The sequence below is a fragment of the Somniosus microcephalus genome, unplaced genomic scaffold (assembly GCF_052327205.1).
Source record: "Somniosus microcephalus isolate GS21.2 unplaced genomic scaffold, FLI_Smic_1.0 unresolved_chr1, whole genome shotgun sequence".
NCBI lineage: Eukaryota > Metazoa > Chordata > Chondrichthyes > Squaliformes > Somniosidae > Somniosus > Somniosus microcephalus.
Genome location: NW_028225179.1, coordinates 60330963 through 60354229, shown reverse-complemented (window position 1 = coordinate 60354229; position 23267 = coordinate 60330963). Strand labels below are relative to the sequence as shown.

Sequence of the window (23267 nt, the reverse complement as noted above, 5' to 3'; positions counted from 1 at the left end):
GTGACTGTGGCGCGGTCTCCTGATGTATCTTGTTGTGTTCTGTTGACTGAAGCTCGCTTCTTTGGGTTCTTGCTGTGTTCTGTTGACTGAAGCTCGCTTCTTTGGGTTCTTGCTGTGTTCTGTTGACTGAAGCTCGCTTCTTTGAGTTCTTGCTGTGTTCTGTTGACTGAAGCTTGTATCAATCTCTGGTTACCCGCTGCGCGCTACTTTTGGTGTTCAAAACCTGTATCTTTATACCCTTTTTCCTCTCGAATTGCCTACAGGGTAGTAATTAACCCTCTGACACCTGGTAAAATTATTGCTTCCCTCGTTAGTCATCTTATGACCTTGTTAATCCCACTAGGTCTCTTTCTGTGCACAACAAAGTACCCTTATCCTAGAAGTTCACTTTTCACAGAACATTTCTTAAAATGTTTTCTAAACAGTCTGTCCATCCTATAGCTTTACCAATGAAGGATGTCTCCAACTCATATCTCGTTCTCTAGTTCTTGTCTCTTTAAGCATAATATTACTGAATTCCTCGTCACCACCAGTCTCCATAAACTTAGCACAACATTCCATTACTTCAGTAATTGATAACACAGCAGTTTCAGTCAGGTTTGCATAATTTTCCATCCTGCTTTTCTCTCAGCCATTCGCCATTTTATACAGATTTTTAGGCATTTAACATACAATTTCATATATTATAGTTCTTAATAGTGTTTACTAAAACCTACAGAAACACCCTGTCCTACATATGGTTACTGAGGTGTGGTATCTCAGAACTGCTCACAGTGCTCTAGCTGTGGTCCAAAACCTCACCCAATCGATCCGGCAAAGTCCTGCTCACTTGCTTGTGCTCAAAGTGAGACAGCTGCCCACAGAGTAGTCAAGTTACAACCTGACATAGTCATACTCAAAGAGTCCTACTCAAAGTTCACAACTTTCAGCCAACGTTCCAGACTCCTCCATCGCCATCCCTGGGTATGTCCAGTCCCACCGGCAGGACAGACCCACCAGAGATGGGGGTCACATGTCCCATTCGTACAAATAGTCATTGGTGCACGAATCGAGGCGATACATTTAGATCTATCTGACCGCACATTCTCCAATCACTGAACCTGCACCGTGTGTTTTACCTCCGCAATCATTATTGGGCTGGTTTTGTGATATTCAATTTGTCGTGTAACCACAAATCTCATCGCATCAGTCATTACAATAATGTTACGCCTCTGATATTTAACTGTAATAGAAGATGTTGAGAACAGTATGAGTAAGCTGCAGGATAATGAATATAAACAGCAGGAATATTGCAATAAAAGTAGAAAATGTTGGAAACACTCAGCAGCTCGAGCAGCATCTGTGGAGAGAGACACAGAGTTATCATTGCAGATCGATGAGCTTTCATCAGAACTGGAACAAGTTAGAAATGTAGCAGGTTTTAAGCAAATACAATGGCAGGCAAAGGGGGAGCGGAGGAAAGACCAAGGGGAAGTTCTGTGATAGGGTGGAAGGCAGGAAAGATTAAATGACTAAAGGGGTGATGGTGCAAGGCTTTAGGGGTGGTATTGTGAGAAGCAAAGAAACAAAAGATGGATCCAGAGGAGGTGTAACTGGTAACAGCAGAGTCATTACCAACAGCTGCCGTCCACAAAATGGGAACAGTGGATATGAACTGAAATTGATGAACTGAAATTGATGAACTGAAATTGAGTCCAGATGAAAAGATGAGGTGCTGTTCCTCTAGCTACTGTTGAGCTTTATTAGAACAGTGTAGGAGGCCGAGGACAGAAGATCAGAGTGGCGCTTGCGGTCTGAATGAAATTGTTCCACAAAGTGATCACCCAATCTGCGTTTGGTCCCCCGAATGTAAAGGAGACCACGGTGTGAGCAGCGAATACCGATTACTACATTGAAAGAAGTTCAAGGACTTTGCTGTTTCACCTGGAGCGAGTGTTTGGGGCCCTGGATGGAGGGAAGGGAGGAGGTCAAAGGGCAGGTGCTACATCTCCTGCGCATGCACGGGAAGGTGCCGTGGCAAGAATCAGCCTCAGCATCTGCTCCCTGTTCACTGGCTGCTGAAAGTTTAAATATATCCACCCAGAGGCAGCGTTAAATCTCCTGTATTGCCCAAATGCTTCAATATATCAATATGACAATAATTGTGGTTAAAATACAGTGGGGGATTTAAAGCAGATTCTGGGCCAGTAGTTTCCAAGGTGATCTTACCTGTGTCTCTCTTGCCTCTCTCTCCCCTTCCTCCCACACGCTGCCAGTTTTTAAACCTTGTTTTAAATCTGCTAATCTGGGCCAGTGCATTCCACAGTCTCACAACCATTTCTACAAATACCGTTTCAATTCTAAGCCTATTGATTCCGGGTATAGAAGATCCAAAGAAAAAAGCCTGCATTTATCTAGGATGTCCCAAAATGCTTTACGGCCAATGAAACACTTTTGCAGGTGTAGTCACTGTTGTGATGGTGGAAACGCGGCAGCGAAATTGCGCACAGCAAGCTCCCACAAACAGATATGAACAGATATCCTGTTTTAGTGATATTGTTTGAGGGACAAATATTAGTCAGGACACCAGGGATAATTACCCTGCTCTTTGTCGAAATAGTCTTTGCTGTCCACCTGAGAGGCCAGACAGGGCCTTGGTTTTTCGTCTCATCCCAAAGACGGCATCTCCGATAGTGCAGCACTCCCTCAGTATTGCACTGAACTGTCAGCCTAGATTTTTGTGCTCATGTCTTGGAATAGTTAGTGGATTTCAGGAGAGGGGAGGAATCTCTCCCAAGCTCCACCTTAAACTCCGCACAGACATGTCCCATAAACCCTTCATTTTCTTTGCATGTATCTCTCTATCTCTCCCTAACTGTTTTTTTTCTGAATCTTTTCCCCCTGATGGACTTCGCAGGCTTCCTTGAACGGCCACTGCTGATCTAACCTGTAACACCAGCAGAAAACGGTAAAGAAACAAATAATGACTGAGGCGGCAGGGAAAGTAATTCAGAAAAGTACAGTGGAATGAATAAAATATTTCAAGTAGGTGCGCAGATTGAAGCTGGATTGTTCTTCAATCACAATTCAGGCGATCTCATTGACCATTCCCATTCTCCGAAGGGCATCAATGAACCAGTTGTGGTTTTGCTGCAAAATTTCACCACCGGAACCTGGCTAAATAACGACTCTGGTGAAACTCGAACCCACAACCTTTGAATGACTTTCACCGAAATCATTAACTAAAAGTGCCAATGCGCTATCCATTGCGCCACAGAGCCGATGACAGATGATGTTTTCACATTACTCATTACAGGGATAGTCATTGTCGTCAAGTACAGATTTATCTCCTAATCTCTCTGCTGTGCTACTTGTCGCTCTCACTGTCAATCTTCCTGCCTATCGCTTTGTCTCGTTCTCAATATCTCGCTCTCAATCTCTCTCTCTCTCTCTCTGTGCCTTGCTGAGTGTCTCTGTGCCTTTCTCTGTCTCTCCGTCTCTCTCTCTGCTTTTGTCTCTCTTCCGCTCCCAGTAGGGTTGTAAACACTTCAACCTAAGTCTACAGATATGTGGTACAGGTCGGGAAGACTCAAGGCTTGGAGACACCGAGTGTCTGTAGGGGCAGAACAGCAGTTTAATCAAGTAATGCCCCGCAGCCATCAGCACACAGCTCAGGTAAACTTCCTCATTTCTTGTCAGGACAGGATGAGCCCTCCCCAGTAGGGGCTGAGCTTTTCTGATTACAGGCAGTGTAGTGGGGAAATGGTCGGCAGTTGGAGCTCTGGTTTTGGAAATGTTGACATATATCAGATGCTTCCACTTGTGGGGTGTCCAAAACTAGGGGTCATCAATACTCGATAGTCACTGACAAATCCAATAGGCAATTCAGAATAAACTTCTTTCCTGAGAGAGTGGTTAGAATATGGAACTGGCGGCCACGTGGAGCGTTTGAGACGAATAGATGCATTTCAGGGGAAGCTGGATACACACAGGAGGGAGACCGGAACAGAAGGTTCTGCTGATCGGATGAGAAGAAGCAGCTCGGGAGGAGGCTGCTGTGGAGCAGAAACACCGACACATACCAGTTGGGCCCAATGCTCCGTTTAAGATGAGTAAAAGTCAGCGTCATTCTACGTAACTCCCGCCTTCTGTTTGGCTTCGTTCTTTGATGGAATGGGAATATCGACAATGTTGGAAATGTAGATTCAGCTTCTGTCAGCAAACTTCAGCAGAAGAGCAGCTCCCACCACTGGATGCAGAGATACCGGAGAGACTGAGGACTCTGGGGGAGGGATGTCCGCGTGTTGCACAGACTCAGAACATTAGGAACAGCTATCGCCCAGTGTGTAAAACGGCCACCGACCGACTCGACCCTGAAAATTATTCGGGTAAGATTACACGCAGCAGCGAAGATCAGTTGCTTTCTCCACGAGGTTAGGCGGGAGCTGCGAGCTTGAGAAATAGCAGTGGAGAGAATGCTGAGCAATGTCAGGGTCAGCGCTCTGAGAAAAGAGAGGATTAAAGAACAAAAAGCAGATTTAGAACTTCTGAACAGATCCGCCGCGAGCAGGTTCCGAGCCTCAGCTAAACAAACCCCGAGACTTTCGAATCCAACATCTTAACCACTCGGCTGTCATATCTGAAAGTGCCTCCCTTTTAAACAAACCCAGAATGATCCGGGACTGAATCACTTTTGTTCATGTTTCTGTCCTGGGACAAACAAGCGGATTGCAGCTGTCAATCATAACATGGTTCGGAGGGAACTTCCTGCATTAATCAAACCACCAACAGCCTCCAGCTATCAATCAACTCTCCCCATCAGAGAGAGACTGTCAGAGGTTCCTGCATCCAGCCCTGAGCCGGTTACACTCACCAGCTGCTCACTCACACCCCGCTGTCAGAAACACTGAACATTTTTACCGAGACTCTTCAAATACAGTCTATAAAATGAGAAAAGATCAAAGTTCGTCAAAATTCGATTGAATGGAACAACGTTAATAAACTTTCCACCGTCACTCGGTTACCATTTTCGGCATTCCTTCAATCGGTAGAATAAATTATCGGCTGTTAGAAATTTCTTCACTGGGTTGAATAATTTTTGTGTGAGGTATGTTCCAGCGTCATAAACCAGGGGAACGCGCCGACCGAGCTGTGCCTTGATCGCTTCTGTGCAGTCGGACAGTTCGCCCTTCATTCTGCTCTGATTCACTTTCCCAAAGCGGATCGACAGATCCTCAAATCTGCTGTCTGGGTTTTCTGTTTTTGGTTGCTTTCGATTTGTCCCGCTCCCGACTGGCAATGTATTCCAGACCTCGGAGCAACCCTCCTCCTTGCATCGTGTCCCAGCCTCGATTGAAAGCGGCCCACAGCAACCCCAACCTCGTCACCTACCCGCTGACAGACACACGGCGGTCACACTCTGCTTCAGTGAGATTAATGTCCAGAGCGGGTTCAAGGTCGAATGCAATCGCGAGCAGAGCAGATCACTTGAGAGCGAAACAACTTTGCCTTTTATACCTGTCTTCTAAAGTCTTCACTGCTGCACTCAGACAGTTCATTAGGACGATAATGTATCCCAATAAGTTGATCCCAATTCAGCCGATCTCAGGGGTGCATAATGAAAAATGTGAAGGTACTGCATTGGCTGGAGTCAAACGCGGGTCTAACACGGCAGGCAGAAAGCTCCACCTGAACCAGGCAATGTCCGCACAGAGCCGCGCTGCAGGTGTCCAGTTAAAAACGTGTCTGAAAGGACATGCAGTCTGACAGAACTCCTGTGATGACCTGACCGAGTCTGATCTATAGCCACAGCACCGGCTGCTTCCAGCTGCGATCACCGAATGTTTAGGGCGGTCGCCGTGAAGTTGAGTGGGATATTTCTGCGCAGATGCGAATCCTGCCCCCCACGCTGCTGGTTCAAGCTCTCTTCCAGAACCGGTCTGAAAGGATGGCTGATCAGCTGTGGGAGGCGGTGCGGTGCCGTGCTGTCCGTCACTACTGTCAGTTAGGCTGCATGTGTCCAGAGTGAAACCTGTCTGGACGCCCAGCAGACTGACTTTATTTTGACCATCTTTTTAATTTGTTTTCCAAGAGCTGCCCTGAGCACGTGATGCGTTTCCTTCTGGAGAGCAGTTCGCCAATCCAGCTCCGAGGGAAAGTGCGTTGTGACTGGAGTCACTTGTGTAACAGGAAGTGTCGATTCGGCAGATTACCCTTCCTGAAGGACATTCATCAACATGTTGAGGTTTTGCTGTAAAATCACCCGGTTGAGCCCCGGAATCAAGGAGCCCTGACCTGAAACAGGACTCGAACCCACAACCTCTCAATGCTGCATCTTGATTCATTCATTCATTATTCACAGATCCAATGAGATCTCCAGTGCGCCACAAAGCCGATTACGTCACAAAGCCTTTTCAGTTACCCGGCTGGTTGGTTTTCACGTTGCTCCCGTGACGCTCGGACAATGTGGGGAAATCAGCGCAAACTCTGCTTTTCCCCAATTTAAAGGAATGTTGTTTTCTGCAGTGTCGATAAGCTGTGAGAAGTTGAGTTTTTACTAACAATAAATGGAGCTCGGGTGGGATTTGAACACGAGACCTCCCACATTTACATCTAGAAAATATCCCAAACCGAAGGTCACACCCCTTAACCAACGAGGCGCCAACAAAGCGCCTGGCCCCTCATGAAGCTTTACAATCTCAGAATCTGTCATTCGTGAAGAAAGCCATTCAACCCATCGTGCCTGCGCTGGCTCTCTGAAAGAGCTGTCCAATTAGTCCCACACCCCATAGTAGTACAAATGTTTCCCTTTTGAAGTTTATATCAGTAATTTGAGACATGACATTAGCTGAGTGCGTCATGTTTCGGAGCAAAAGGTGAAATTGGACCTGACGTTTAAGATGATTGATATCAGACCAGAGGCGACAGGAGGAAACTCAGCGAGTTGTTGTGACCTGCAATGCACTGCCTGAAAGGGTGGTTGAAGCAGATTCATTAGCAGCTTTAAGAAGAGTATTGGCTAAATACACGAAGGGAAATCATTTACAGATCTATGGGGAAAGAGCAGGTGAGAGGGAATAATTGTGCAGGTCTTTCATAGACCAGTACAGGCACGATGGTCCGAATGACCTCGTTTTGTGCTGTAGTCCTGGCCCACCTCACATCTTCCACCCTCGGTAAACTTCAGGTCATCCCAAACTGTTAACTCGCACGTGGTCCCGTTCACACATCACCCCGGAGCTTGCTGACTTACACTGGCTTCCGGTTAAGCAATACTGTGTGCACTTCTGGTCGCCACACTATAGGAAGGATGTGATTGCTTTGGAGAGGGTGCAGAGGAGATTCACCAGGATGTTACCTGGGCTGGAGCGCTTCAGCTATGAAGAAAGACTGGACAGGCTGGGGTTCTTTTCCTTGGAGCAGAGAAGGCTGAGGGGGGACCTGATTGAGGTGTACAAAATTATGAGCGGCAGAGATAGGTTAGATAGAAAGGAACTTTTTCCCTTAGTAGAGGGGTCAATAACAAGGGGGCATAAGAAATAGGAGCAGGAGTAGGCCAATCGGCCCCTCGAGCCTGCTCCACCGTTCAATAAGATCATGGCTGATCTGATCCTAACCGCCAATCTACTATCACAGAAACATCTCCTGAATCTAACAGAATTAGACACACGAAATAGGAGCAGGATCAGGCATATATTCAAGGTAAGGGGCAGGAGGTTTGGAGGGGATTTGAGGAAGAACTTTTTCACCCAGAGGGTGGTTGGAATCTGGAACTCACTGGATGAAAGGGTGGTAGAGGCAGGAACCCTCACAACATTCAAGAAGCATTTCGATGTGCACTTGAAATGCCATAGCATACAAGGCAACGGACCAAATGCTGGAAAATGGGATTAGATTAGACAGGGCCTGATGGCCGGCGCGGACGCGCGGGGCCGAAAGGCCTCTTTCTGTGCTGTATAACTCTATGACTCTATGGCTCTATTTATGTGAAAAGATGATTTCGGATTTCACTTTTGAATGGAGGCGCTGTAGTTTTAAGTTTGTTCCCTCTTGTACTTAATTCCCCAGTCAGAGGAACTTGTTTAACTCTATGTACACTGTTAAACCTTTTAACACTTAAAACGCCATGATCAGATCACCCACCCATCTTCTAATTTCAAGAGAACAGAAGCCAAATTAATTAATCCTCATAATTTAACCCTGTAAGCCTCGGTATTATTCTGGTAAATCTGCGCAGCACCATTCCAAGGGCAATATATCCTTCCTGCGTGGGGTGTCCAGAAGAGAACACAACAGGCTTGACTATTCCAATGCACGCCTAGCCGGCCTTCTACGTTCTATCCTTCGGAAAACTGAGTTAATTCTCCCTGCCCGTGTCCTTACTCGCACCAAGTCCCGTCCAGTATCATCCCTGTGCTTACTGACCTGGTTCGGCAGGGTAACAATTTCTGTGTGAATAACTGGGAGAATCGGACATTATAGGGACGTGGGAGGCTATTGAAACCCAGAGCGAACGAGGACTTCTTCATTTTGAGTCTAACTTTAGACAAACCAGAATCGCTAAATGGCAGCTTATGATCAATTATGATTATGGAGCCTGACATTGCTGGGAACTCGAATCGAAATAATGATGCATTAAAGGCGTGCGTCATTATTAATACTTAAATGTTGCAGCAAGCCCGATGCGAGATGGGTTGCGCTGCGCCATAAACTGCTCGTTTCTCACTACAAATGGGAACATATTGCGCTTGTCCGGGATTTGCACAGGAGACCTCTCACACATCAATCAGTGAAACCCTTTAGCGACAATCACACCACCAAAACAACAAGCCACTGGGAACATAGCCGTTCAGCCAGTGTAGAATTTATCTGCCATCAACACCCCATCAGCCGGCCTTTCAGACAGCTTGTGTCCATTCCATCTCGGTTTCTGTTCGGGGAAATTCCCCTCTGACCCATCTAGGTGAGCGGAATTAGCCCAGGAAATCACCCTGGCACTGTATTCTTCGCAGTACCGAGCTGTTGTACGAGGTGAATCTGCCGCAGCCAGAAACAGGTCCAGCTCACGCTGGAAGAAATTCAGCGAATCGGCGTCCACTGCCCGAGCCGGCAGATTGTTCCAGAATTCCACTATTCTCTGGGAGAAGAACCACCTCCAGGCATCTGATCAAGATCTGGCCTTATACAACTTAAAATTGTCACCCCTAGTCTTCCCTCAAATATTTAATTGGAACAAATTGTGAACTGGAACAAAATCTACTCTTCATCATCTTATAAATATCGATCAGATCAACCCTCAGTCTAGGCTTCTGTAAAGTGTCGACACGCAACTCGTTCAGCCGATCTTGACAATTAAACTGCTTTATACTGGGAATTAGTCCAATGGTTTTCCTCTGCACACTTTCCAAAACAGGTTGGCCTTTACCACAAGAGGGCTGAAATACTAAAGAGGAGGAAGATATTCTCCAGTTTACAAAGTTCTTGTTGGACCACGTCTGGAGTATTGTGTTCTGTTCTGGGCACGGCATGCAGGAAGGATATATTGGCCTTGGAGTTGTGCAGCGCAGATTTCCCAGATTAACACCGAGACTTACAGCGTTAAATTGTGAGGATTGATTGTATAAAGCTGCCTTTGTTCACGTGAGTTTAAAAGATTGAGGGGTGATCGGATTGTGGTGTTTAACATGTTAAATGGATTAATAGGGTACATGGAGATCAACTATTTCCTCTGGTTGTGGAATCAAAGACAAGGGTCATAACCTCAAAATTAGAGCCGGGCCATTTAGAAATTAAATTTGCAAGTAACTTTTCTCTCAAAGGGTTTAGAAATCCAGAACTCTCTATCCGAAAAGGCTTTGGATGCTGGTGGTCAATTGTTGCTTCCAAGACTGAGATCTACACGGTGTTGTTAGGTAAGGGAATCAAGTTATATGCAGGAAAAGAAGAAAAATGGAAGAGAATTGCAGATCTTCTCTGTTCTTAAGCCAGTTTCTTATCCATGCTGTCACTGACCCACCTGTTCCACGAGCCTCAATTTTATCAAAAAGCCTTCTATGTTGTACTTTGTCAATCACCTTCCGTAAATCAATGTAGACAACATCAATTGCATTCCCTTCATCAATCCTCCCTGTCACTTCATCAAAAAATTCAATTAGATTACGCAAACTCGATCTGCCCTTTACAAATCCGTGTTGGATCTCCTTAATTAGCTTAAACCTCTCCAATTGCCCGTTAATTTTAGACTTGATTATTGTTTCTAAAGCTTTACCCACTACTGATTTTAAACTGACTGGCCTGTAGATATTAGGCTTGTGCTTAGACATTTTCTTGAACAATGCTGTCAAATTTGCCAATATCTAATCCTCTGGCACCTCCCCCGCATCCATGGAACATTGTAAAATTATGGCAAGCACTTCCGCTATCTCCTCTCGCAATTCCCTTAGCAACCTGGCATGCAGGCCATCTGGACCAGGCGACTTATCCACTCTAAAAATACCCAGCCGATCTAGTACATCCTGTTTATCAATGTTCACCCCTTCCATTGATTCTACCTTATCCACTTCTACTGATATTTTGTCAGCATCCACCTACTTAGTAAACACAGATACAAAGTAGTCATTGAGTATTCTAGCCTTGCCCTGCACCTCTAAGCATATATCACCTTCTTTGTCCTTAACAGGCCCCACCCTGCCTCTTACTCCCCGCTTACACTTTACATGCCGGGAGAAGAATTTTGGGTTTCGCTTTTATGTTAACCGCCATCCTACTCTCATATTTTCTCTTTCCCAATCTTATTTTCATCTTCATTTCCCCTCTCAACTTATTTATTTGGTCTGGTTCACCGTTGAAGAATTGACCTGACATTCATCATACACGCTCTTTTTTTGTTTCATCAGCTTCTCTATCTCCCTCGTCATCCAAGGAGCCCTTGCTTTGGTTCCCTTACGCTTCCCTCCTGTTGGAATGTATCTAGCCTGTATTTGGAACATCTCCTCCTTAAAGATCACCCATTGTTCCGTTACAGTTTTCCTGTTATCCTTTGGTTCCATTGTAATCTGGCTGGATCCTTTCGCTTCCCATTTAAGTTAGCACTATTCCAGTTTAGAAGTTCCACTCTAGATTGTTCCTTGCTCCTCTCCATTGCTAATCTAAATCTTATGATACGATGATCACTCAGACGCAAGTGTTCTCTCACAGACACTTGGTCGACCTGGCACACCTCATTCTCCAGCACGAGATCCAGCAATGCCTCCTTCCTACTTGGCCAAGAACATATTGGTTAAGGAAATTCTCCTGAACACATTTCAGAACTTCCTCCTCCTCCTTTCCCTTTACTCTGGCATTATTCCAATCGATATTTTGGTAATTAAAGTCCCCCAGTATCTCCATACTATAGAAACATAAACAGAGCTACATAGAGGATAGGAGCAGGAGTAGGCCATTCGGCCCCTCGAGCCGGCTCCGCCATTCAATGCGATCATGCTGCTCATCCAAATTCAGTACCCTGTACCTGCTTTCTCCCCATATCCCTTGATCCCTTTAGCCTTAAGACATTTATCCAAATCCTTCTTGAATATATTTATTGAATTGGCCTCTACTGCCTTATGTGGTAGAGAATTCCACAGGTTCACCACTCTCTGGGTGAAGAAATTCCTCCGCATCTCTGTCCTATATGGTTTATCCCTTATCCTTAGACTGTGGCTCCTGGTTCCGGCATATTTCTGCGACTTCCCTGCAGATTTGCTCCTCTGCCTCCCTCTCACTATTTGGGGGCTTGTAGAATACCCCAATACCGTGATCAAACCTATTTTGCTCCTCAACTCTAACCAAATGGATTCTGTCCTCGTCCCCTCAAGAACATCTTCCCTTTCAAAAATACAATGTCTTACTTAATCAGCACTGTCACCCCATCTCCCATTTTTCCTTCCATATTCTTTCTGAACACCTTGTACCCTTGAATATTAAATACCAAGTCCTTGCCGTTTTTGAGCTGCGTTTCGGTTGTTGCCGCAACATCATATTGCCACATGGCTAATTGTGCTTGTATTCACCAACTTTATTCACCACACTTTGTGCTTTTATGTACGTGCATTCTGAACCAATTTCTCATTTTTTTGTATTCTTGATTAGTCTGCTCCTATCTAATATTGTACTACTTCCTCCTCTAGTGCTACTTTCTTCTCTAGTACTATCCAACACACTCAATCTTTTATTCACTTTATTCCTCTTTTGTACTCCTATATTCTGGTGCCCATCCCCTTGCCAAGCTGGACTAAACACTCCCCAACAGCACTAGCAAACCTCCCCACGTGAATATTGGATCTGGCTCTCGAGGTGTAACCCGTTCAGCTTGTACAGGTCCAACCTTCCCCAGAAATGGTCCCAATGCCTCAGGAATCAAAAGACCTCCCTCCTGCACCATCTCCCCAGCCACGCATATAGGACAAGAACTGGTAAAACTTCGTGGCCAATGTCTTCACTCAAATGCTTCTTCGCTGTCACAGGGAAATAACACAACATTTTCAGTACAGTTGACTATTCTAGAGTGTATTATATCAGGATGCTGAGACAGACGACAATGTTGAGCTATTAACTCTGCAATATCTTATAAGTCGTAGATTCAAAACTAGTTTTGTAATAAGAATCTAATATTGTTGACTTGAACTAGTCAGCAATGCTCGGACGGCAGTTGGATGCCTGTGTCCAGTTGGAAAGCTGTCGGAAAGAACATGCAGTCTGGCAGAGCTGGACGTCCAGCAGATTGACTTTTCTGCTGGGCAGACGATGAGCCTCCTTCTTGAAAATGGTTCGTCAGTCCAGCTCAGAGGGGATTAAGCATCATGAAAGTAGGATGGGGCTGGGGCCACTTGTGTGACAGGAAGTGTAGGGGGCAGTTTGCCATCCTTGAAAAACATTAATGATTCAGTTGCAATATCTGTTTGCACCACTCGCCACTCGGCCCAAGGATGAACCGAGCCAATCACGTGGAGTTACGCGATTCTGCCAGTCAGTTAATACAGTGGTATTTCAAGAACAATTAGAAATCAGATAATAATAACCGCATCACATAATGGATACGGTGATTAACTTTGATATGTATTATAATGTTATCAGAAAATTGTAGTTTCCAGTCTGTCGCGGTTGGTTTGCACACTGGGTTACAACCTGGAGCGGACCTGTTTTACACCTGACCATTTCTAACAATCACTGACCTTATGTAACGGAAATAACTAAATTCCTTTTGTTCACAGAAGCTGACTGTACATTTTCAACGTTGTTGATCCGGGTGGAACGGGCAGGACTTGTGGTGAAGAGGACTTTCGTGCACATTGTTTCTGTTTGGATGTCATATTTTTTTAAACACCGCCATTTCACTCCAGCCGAACGAACTGACGGAAGGAGGAAGAAAGTTCTCTCTCTGATTCGCGATCTCTGTTTCACCTTCATTCGAGAAGGTGAAGAATTCCAATGGTCCGTGTTAATTTAAACAAGATATGAACAATGAAGAGGCCAAGACCAGTGGTTTGGACGAGATTAGAATTTAAAGCTAATTTTATGTAAGATTCAGTCAAATGCTGGGGAGGTTTATCAGCATCAAACATTCAACACAATAAATAAGCACAATGGATTAGCATTCCATCGTCTTAACCTCTCGTCTCCCGTCTACGACAACTCAGACACTCCATTTCCTGCTTTTTGAATCCAATCAGAAATACTCCGCAAGAAAGTCCCCTTTACCGCTTGTCCTGCCCGTGCACCCAGATCGACAATGCTGAAAATGTGGAATCAGCTTCTGCAAGCAAAGGGTATTCCATTAATTCAGGAAGGCAGTAATGTGCCTGATCGAAAGAAGAGGTGCGCAGCCCTTTTAATCAGAGCAGGCAGGGTGTTCACGCCTGTTTGATTCCCGGTCAGTGCAGACCTCTGTACGGTTTGAATTCGGCACCCATAGGACCAATTGACAAGCAAGCTTCTCACATCCTTTCAGCGCTAGAGGAAGCAGGACTGACTAATATTCAGGGAAGAGGGTGTTTCAAGAATATTGACGCTGAATGTAAGTTTATCCCAATTCAGGCGAGCTCATGGGTGCAGAAAGCAAAATGTAAAGGTCCTGCATTGGCCGGAATCGAACACGGATGCGATAACTCCAATGAGACACCAAGCTGAATATACCTGGGAGCCTTTAACTTTTCTCAGTTGGTTGGTTTTCAGTTGCTTAAGTGAAGCTCTGTGATTTCGAAATATATGGGCAAAGTGACACGAAATCTCATGTTTTTAATGGAAAGTATTTATGTTTTCTGAAATGTCGATGAACTGTAAGAAGCTGAGTTTGACTAAAAGCGAGCGGGGCTGTGTCGGGATTTGAACACGGGGCGTCTCGCAGCTATGAAACACCAAAGCAAGAATGCGAGCAAACCCGTTTCAAAGAGACATCGAATAATCCGCTACTGACGGCGATCCCAATTACGATTAGCAATGACGTCAAGAAAATTTCTTGTGCAAACCGGTTGTTTTGTTTCCAAGAGCCAGCCCTGCTTTCTAAATGCTTGCCTGTCGAGCGGTCCCGCAGTTCTAAATGTATCGACTGGTTTCAAGGCATCAACTCAGATTGCTGCGAATGGGACAAGTGCCGTCGGGAACAGCGGTGGTAGCAGAGTAAACTTAACGGTGTAAGTAGGTGAAAGTGAATGTTAGATTAAGGTAATGCCGCAGAAAAGTGACAAATAAACGGAAGGAGGAAAGTGAAGGAGGGCTATAGATTGTGGACGGAAGAAAAAGCTGGGAGACGAGGCGGGTTTGAATTATGGAGCATCAAGCTCAGGCATGTGAGAGCGCACGGTTTGAAGGAGTAGATAAGTTTTCACCATCAATAAAAAAAAAGCTGTTTGATGTAGAGAAGATTGATTTTTTGCTGTGTTCTATCAGCAGGTGCTGCAGAGAACAGAAGATATAAAGCGAGCTATACCGTGATTTGGATTCGATCTAAGGTTGCTGTAGCCGCAATGCAGAGTACTGACCACTAATCGATCCTGTCGTCACACATCAGCTGCGCCAGCTCTGCCCTAACCACAGCCAAATCACGCACGGCACTGCTTAGAAAAGATCGATTTTTGGTGAAAATGCCAAAATCAGCACCGCCAGAAATTTTGACACCGGTGGAATTCGACCCACGACCCGCAGCGAATGGAGCCTTAATCCATAATGGGAAGTAGTGCAGCCGCAGTTACATTAAAAAGGATTGTATCCCTTTCGCACGAGAAGAAACTCACCCCTGGAGATTCATTCGGACAAAGAAAAAAAGCCCTGCTGGGAGTCGGAGCCAGGATCGCCTGCTTTCCAAAGAAGCGATTTAACCAGCTAAGCCACGAAGCCAAATCATACCGCAACTATGCCGCCTCCTCTCACTGATATCTATCAGCTACCTGTCACTGTCTGTTAGAGGCTGAGGCCGTTTTTTATTGATTCAACTCTCCTGTCTATTCCGCCATGTGTCCCGATGCTGTCTGTATTTCAGTGTGTTTATCTCAGTTTCAATCTGTGGGATGATTCTGAATGAATACCTGTGTTTGTGTCTTACATGAAATAAATGAGGGGGGTCAGACAATTCTTCCTCTGACACTGGGGAACTAATGAGCCAACATTTTTAACAAGATTTTGATTATTGTGATGCAACACTTACAATATTGAACTTGAATGATTTCGGTTCAATTCTGTGCAAAAACACCTGTGATCCCAATGGAGGAAGCGGGAGAGAGGCAAGAGAGACACAGGAAAGATCACCTTGGAAATTACTGGCCCCGAATCTACTTTAAATCCCCCACTGCATTTAAACACTTTTACATAGAAACATAGAACATAGGAGCAGGAGTCGGCCATTCGGCCATTCGGCCCTGCTCCGCCATTCAACGAGATCATGGCTGATCATCCAAACCCTAGCACCCAGTCCCTACACCGACAGCCATCCCACCCTATCCCCACGTATTTAATCCCCCCTAACACTAAGAGCCAATTTTTATCATGGCCAATCAACCTAACCCGCACATCTTTGGACTGTGGGAGGAAACCGGAGCACCTGGAGAAAACCCACGCAAACACAGGGAGAGTGTGTAAACTCCACACAGACAGGCACCCGAGGCCGGATTTAAACCCGGGTCCCTGGCTCTGTGAGGCAACAGTGCTAACCACTATGCCACCGTGCCATCAATGTCATATTTACACATTGATGCATTTGAGCATTATAGAATATCTATCGCTGTCTCTGGTCTGAAATAACTGCTTTATATATTTGTTCCCACCCGCTGTATTCAGTCTCTATCCTGAATATTTATCTCCAACCTACAATGAGTTTATAATCTGGAGACAAGGTTTCTGCAGCCGGCGGGCAGGGAGCAGAGGCTGAGGCTGATCTGTGTCTTGTGGGAGCAGAACACAATGTTCCTGCTGTTTATTGTCATTATCCTGCAGAATATTCCATACTGTTCTCAACATCTTACATTACAGTTAAATATCGGAAGTTTTGTTTTATTTTAATGATCACTGCGATTCTTCTGGACTTGCTGAATTTGCAGCAAATTAAATATCACAAAACCGTCATCACCAATAATTAACAGGGTCAGCGATTTGGTAATTTAACTTCTTGGCTGTTTGCGCAGCTGCAATAGCCCAGTGGTTAAGGCGTTGTACTTGAAATCCATTAGAGTTTCTCCGTGCATGTTCGAACCCTGCTCGCAGCCGATTCTCTCATTATTGTAATTAATTACTTCAAATAATTTATTTTCTTCAATCTGCTCCCCCTGGAAGGATTTAGGAATTTTTAATGCCGGTTTTAAGGAAACTAACGGATTGCCAAGAGACCTGGATCACTTATTTACTTCAAGAAGTTTTGCTGACCGAATTCCAAAAGTGTTCTGCAGATTGTCTGGAAGCTCCAGATAAGGAGGCCTCGACAGTCTCTGAGGAACCTTTGCATACACTCGGTGCTGTCCGGTAGCATCAGTCTGTGTAACCATGGGAGAGAGAGAATGGAAAGTCACTGGAAGGGTTGTTTCTGTCAGCAGCAATGGTACAAGAGCAGCCATTCTAAAGTGAAAAGCAGAACACATTCCAGGAGACATTCCAGGAGACAGACAAACGGAGTGGAGATCTGGAAGACTGACCAGAAAAACACCAGGGAGACACCAACACATAATTCACCTCTCCCTCTCCCAAAGCAGAAGAATTGACCATTCTGAGATTTGAGTTGCACCACTGAGTTAAAGGTTATACAAATCTCTCTCTGTAAAACTTGTATTATTAGGTTAATAAAACGATTTGTTTAAAAAGTTTAAAGCTTTGGTTGATCTGAGCTCTGATTACCCTAAAGAGTGAAGAGAGTTAGAACTAAAACCCTACAGATCCTTCCGTCCAAAGTCACATTTACCTCCCAAGCATGCTACCCTTAGTTCATGGCAAAGCTTAAATTATTAATATATAGGCGGAATGGAAAGTCTTTTCGGACTATGGGGGAGAGCAGCGGAGTGGTGCGCAGTCTGTTAACTCACTGGGCGGAATTGTTCTTCTCTGCTCGGAATCCAGCTTAAAACTGACAATTAAAACCGATGGTCATTCGGACTAATCCATTGTGCTCTGGACTCGTGCGGTTGAATCTCATCCTCATCGTTGCTGGCCACACTGGGCTTTTCAGTCTGTGCCTCTGCGCTGCTCATGCGAATACTAAAATAAACACGGACTCATTGCATAAACGTAGAACAGAGATTGCAAAAAACAGATACACCATTTCCTCACTATTCTTTCCTCTGAGATTGAAACCCAATGAAAGACTAGCGGGAAAACAAATGATTAGAAAGCAGAAACATAATTTGAAATTTTAGGAATAAATGTAATTTTAAAAGATTTTATCAACATTAATGTCCAGATTATCTGTTTCTTTGTCTTTCGTTGAGAGATAAATAATGGGCAGTGCACTGGGGAGAATACCTCGTTCTTTTCGAAAGAGTGCCATGGTATCTGAGGCTTCGGTTTTACGTCTTTTCAGAAAGACGGTACCGTCGAAAGTGCTGCAGACCCTCAGTACTGCACTGTAGTGTCAGCCTGGATTAGGTGCTCAAGTCTCTGGAGTGGGGCTTGAGTTTGCTGCCGCTGAGCCACGGCTGACACATAAACTCAGTTCAATCGGCTCGAGTGAAATGGCGATTACAAAAAAATGACAATGGACTAAAACTTCAACTTGGGGCCCAAGAATAAACCGCATCGTTGTATAACTGTTTAAAAGGGATGTGCTGTCAGTCCTTGATCATTTTGTCTCTGTTTAAAAGGGATGAACTGTCAGACCCGGATCATTCTGTGTCTGTTTAAAAGGGATGTCCTGTCAGTCCCGGATCATTCTGTGTCTGTTTAAACAGGATGTGCTGTCAGTCCCGGATCATTCTGTATCTGTTTAAAAGGGATGTACTGTCAGGCCAGGATCACTCAGTGTCTGTTTAAAAGGGATGTGCCGTCAGTCCCGGATCATTCTGTGTCTGTTTAAAAGCGATGTGCTGTCATTTCTAGATCATTATATATCTGTTAAAGGAGGTTGTATGATGCATATCAGGCGAATACTTCAAGGCAGAATCAGACCAAATATAATAAGTTGAGAGGGGATGTGAAGATACAAATAAGATTGGCAAAGAGACTATGAGAGTAGAATGGCGTGAAACATAAAATGGAACCCAAAAATCTACTACTGGCATGTAAGCAGTAAGCGGGTAGTAAGAGGCGGGGTGCGGCCTATTAGAGACAAAGAAGGCTTGCCATAATTTTCCTATCTTCCTTAGCTGCGGGGGAGGTGCCTGAGGATTTGAAAGTGGCAAATATGACACCATTTTTCAAGAAAGGATGTAAGGATGATCCAATAACTACAGGCTGGTCAGTTGAACATCAGTGGTGGGTAAAGTTTTAGAAACAATAATCAAGGAAAAATTAACGGGCACTTGGAGAAGTTTAAGCTAATTAAGTAGCGCCAACACGGATGTGTGGAATGCAGAACGTGCTTGGCTAATCTTATTGAATTTTTTGATGAAGTAACAGAGAGGATTGATGAAGTGAATGCAATGGATGTTGGCTACATGGGTTTTCGGAAGGCGTTTGACAAAGTACCACATAAAAGGCTAGTTAACAAAATTGAGGCTCATGGAATAGGTGAGTCAGTGGCAGCTTGGATAATGAATTGGCTTAAAGGCAGAAAACAGCGAGTTGTGGTAAATGGCTGTACTTCAGATTGGAGGATGGTAGACAGTGTTTTTCCCCAAGGGTCAGTGCTGGGGCCACTGCCTTTTTGATATATATAAATGACCTGTATATTGGAATACGGAGTAGAGTTTCTAAATTCGCCGATGACACCAAACCTGGGGATGTGGCACACAGTGATGATGATGCCAATCGACTACAACAGGACATAAAAAGGCTAGCAGAACGGACAGACAAGTTGCAGATGGGATTTAATACAGAGAATTGTGAGGTGATGCATTTTGGCAGAACGAACAGGGAGAGGGAATATACACTTAAAGGCACAGTTTTAAATAGTGTGCAGGGACAGAGAGACCTGGGAGTTAATGTACATAGGTCCCTAGATGTGGCAGGACATATTGAGAGAGTGGTTAACAAAGCATTTGTGATCTTGGGCTTCATATATAGAGGTATTGAGTACAAAAGTAGAGAAGATTTGCTGAGACTTTATAGAGTGCTGATTCGGCCACAACTGGAGTATTGCGTCTCATCTGGCCACCACACTTTAGGAAGGATGTGAAGGCCCTTGAGAGGGTGCAGAGGAGATTAACCAGATTGGTTCCGGGGATGGGGGATCTTAGCTACAAGGACATATTGGAGAAGCTGGATTTGTTTTCATTAGAGTAAAGGAGGTTGAGGAGTGATTTGATAGGAGTGTACAAGATAATGACGGGTTTCGATAGGCGAGACAGGGAACGGCTTTTCCCACTAGTTGATGGTACAAGGACTAGGGGATTTAAGATTATAGGCAAGAGATACAGAGGAGTGTGAAGAAAAAAAATTACACACTGGTGATGACCTGCAATTCCCTGCCGTTGGAAGTGGTGGAATCAGAGACACTGAATGTTTTCAAGGGGAGACTGGATAGGCATTTGAGGGAAATAAACTTGCAGAAGTACGGCGATAGTTCGAGGGAATGGCACTGACTTGATTGCACGACAGAGAACCGAAACTGGCTCGATGGGCTGAATTACCTCCGTCTGTGCGATTATGACCCTATGATTATATCGGGTGAGTGCACAGTCACGGATCATCAATTGTATAAGTCTTTTTAACAGGAGTGCGAATTTAGCTGTGATGACCCCGTTGTTAAGGTTGGCGGGGTTCAGGCCGGGACTTGAACCCGGGATTTCTCGCATTTATTTAAGCATCGAAATTCCCTGAACGAGAATCAGACGTCAAGACCAACGAACCGCCGATTTTGGGCTCGAAGTTGCGTTAGGTTTCCCTGCGCTGTTGCAAACCCAGTTCGCAGAGGACATGTTCATTTTTATGAAATATGTTGTTGCCTCACAGCGCCAGGGACCCGGGTTCGAATCCGGCCTCGGGCGACTGTCTGTGTGGAGTTTGCACATTCTCCCCGTGTTTGCGTGGGTTTCCTCCGGGTGCTCCGGTTTCCTCCCACAGTCCAAAGATGTGCGGGTTAGGTTGATTGGCTATGATAAATTGACCCTTAGTTTTAGGGGGATTAAATACGTGGGGTTACGGGGATCAGGTGGGATATGTGTCGGTGCAGGCTCGATGGGCCGAAATGGCCTCTATCTGCACTGTGGGGTTTATGTGATGTGATGTGATGTGATGTTTATATTTTCCTAAATCCACTGCTTTATATGAGCCGTTTCCCTGAAACTGCTCACAATTCTCCCCATCACAAGAAGATCCGGTCAGAAGTGGTCACGTGGTCAAATGGATAAGGGGTTTGACTTCGGTGCGAATTATTCAGTTAGCAGATGATTGCAGATTCGAGTCCTGCCGCGGTCGTTTAAATAACTGGGCGAAACCTGTTCTGAATCTGCCTTCAAACCGACCATTTCTGACAGCCCCTCACCTGAAGATAACGGAAGGCCATTTACTTACTTGGGCTGATTGTACATTTTCAACATTGTAGGTCTGTGTGCACGTGCAGGACAAGCGGTGAAGGGGGCATTCTTTCAGAGTATTTCTGCTTAGATGCAAATAGCAGGAAATATGAAACATAGAAGATAGGGCAGGAGTAGGCCATTCGGCCGCTCGGGCATGTTCTGCCATTTAATGAGATCATGGCTGACTATCCAAATTCAGTACCCTCTCCTTGCTTTCTCCCCATATCCCTTGGAATGGTTGAGCGCAGTTTCATCCATTGTGCTTTGCACGTGAGGGTTCGAATCTCGTCCTCGTCGTTATTCCATTGCACGATTGATGCTGATAAACCTTCCGAGCATTTCACTGAATTTTGCGTAAAATAGGCTTTGTAATCGCAATCTCGTCAAAATCACACTGGTGATTCAGGTCTGTGCACTCTTCATATCTTGTTAAAATTAAAACAGACCACTGGAGTTCTTGAATGAAGGCAGGACGGGAATCAGAGATGGAGAATCATCCCTACCTGTCTTCCTTCCTCTGCGATTGCCAGCAAATGAAAGACTAGCGGGAACAAAGCCAAATGATTAGTGAGCAGAAAAACAACTTTATCGTTTAGGAGGAAATGTAATTTCAAAAATATTTATCAAACTTAATGAGGAGATTTTCTGTTTTAGTGTCTTTAGTTGAGAGATAAATAATGGGCAGGACAATGGGGAGAAATCCTCATTCTTTTTGGCATACTCTCATGGGATCTGAGGCCTCGGTTGAAGGTCTATACTGGAAAGACGGCACCACCGACAGTGCAGCTCTCCCTCAGTACTGCACTGGAGTGTCAGCCTGGATTATGTGCTCAGGTCTCTGTTCATTCGGCTGGAGTGAAATGACGGAGATAAAGGGAAAAATGATATGGAGTCAAACTTCAACTTGGCGCCCTAGAAAAATTGCGTATCGTAATCGGCCGCCCTTTATAAAAACCGCCCCAGTTATGTTTCCATCGATTTCATAAGCAATGATAATCAGCCCTGTCTATAATGGGCGGGATCGTGGTCAGTCAAGGATCACTCTGCGTCTGTTTAAATCGGGTGTGCTCACAATCCCGGATCATTTAGTGCGTTAGTCTATTTTAAAGAAAAGCAATTCCAGTTGTGATGACCGAGTTGGTGAGTTTTATCTAAATGCCGTGGGGTTCGTCTGGGATTTGAGCCCAGAAGCTTTCGCATTTTAATTTGTGAAATGTCCTACGGGAGAATCATGCCCCAAGACCAAGGAGCTGACGACTTCTGTCCGAAGTTACATTAAGTTTCTCTGCTCTAGTGCGAACCCAATTCGCAGAGGTCGTGTTCATTAATTTGAAATATGTTTATCTTTTCCTAAATCCACTTCTTTATATGAGCAGTTTTCCTGAATCTGCTCACTATTCTCCCCATAACAAGAGGGTCGGCGATAGCCTAATTGTTGATATGGTGTTTGGGCGATTGTCTGTACGTAACTTCCGTCCTTGTAATTCTCAACATCATGTTCAGGTGAATCGTTGTTTGTGTTCAACGTGATATCGGAAACCTGTACAGATAACTCGTGAGTTTACACATCTTCTCGCTTGTGCCAAAGACTTAGCCAGTGCTTTTAAATCGAATTTATTTCCTGCACATTATTCTTTGCCTGATAGTTGCTGGTTTAACAGTTAAAACGGGCCCCACCTTCCCTCCTGTCAATAAGTAACACTGAACGGCTCCTTTAAAACTTCCATCCATTATTGGAACACAGTGGGCCTGAGGAACATAAGAGCCCACGTGGAACAGCTAATAAGTGTATAGTTAGCGGAAAAAACAATTGTACCTTCTGCTCCGGTCGAAATAGCGCACAGCAAAAGCATTGGCTGCTCTAGGTGAGGCTCGAACTCACAACCTCGGCATTTCTCCGAGCCTGTACTGCTATATAAGTACCGCGCGCTAACCGATTGCGCCACTAGAGCTGCGCTTGATTGGTGTTTGTGATCCGTTCTCATTTACTTGCACAATTCAGGTTGTCTAATCGTGCGGGGGTGCAATGTTGTTTAATTGAGGCGCATTGGCTGGGTTTATATGAAACAGTGAAGCAAGAGTTACTCTCATGTGTTCGCGAGCTGGTGAATTTACCAAAGGCTGCACCAGATCCTGGTGTCATAAGTACTGAACATTTTT

General features: G+C 44.9%; 1 non-coding gene across 1 annotated transcript; it reads right to left on the bottom strand.

The window, feature by feature from the left end:
• Positions 1 to 22964: 22964 nt before the first annotated feature.
• trnai-uau (transfer RNA isoleucine (anticodon UAU)) lies at positions 22965 to 23059 on the bottom strand. Its single transcript has 2 exons — positions 23022 to 23059; positions 22965 to 23000 (listed from the first exon to the last, which is right to left on the bottom strand). It is a non-coding gene; the product is annotated as a tRNA-Ile (tRNA).
• Between the last annotated feature and the right edge of the window lie 208 nt (positions 23060 to 23267).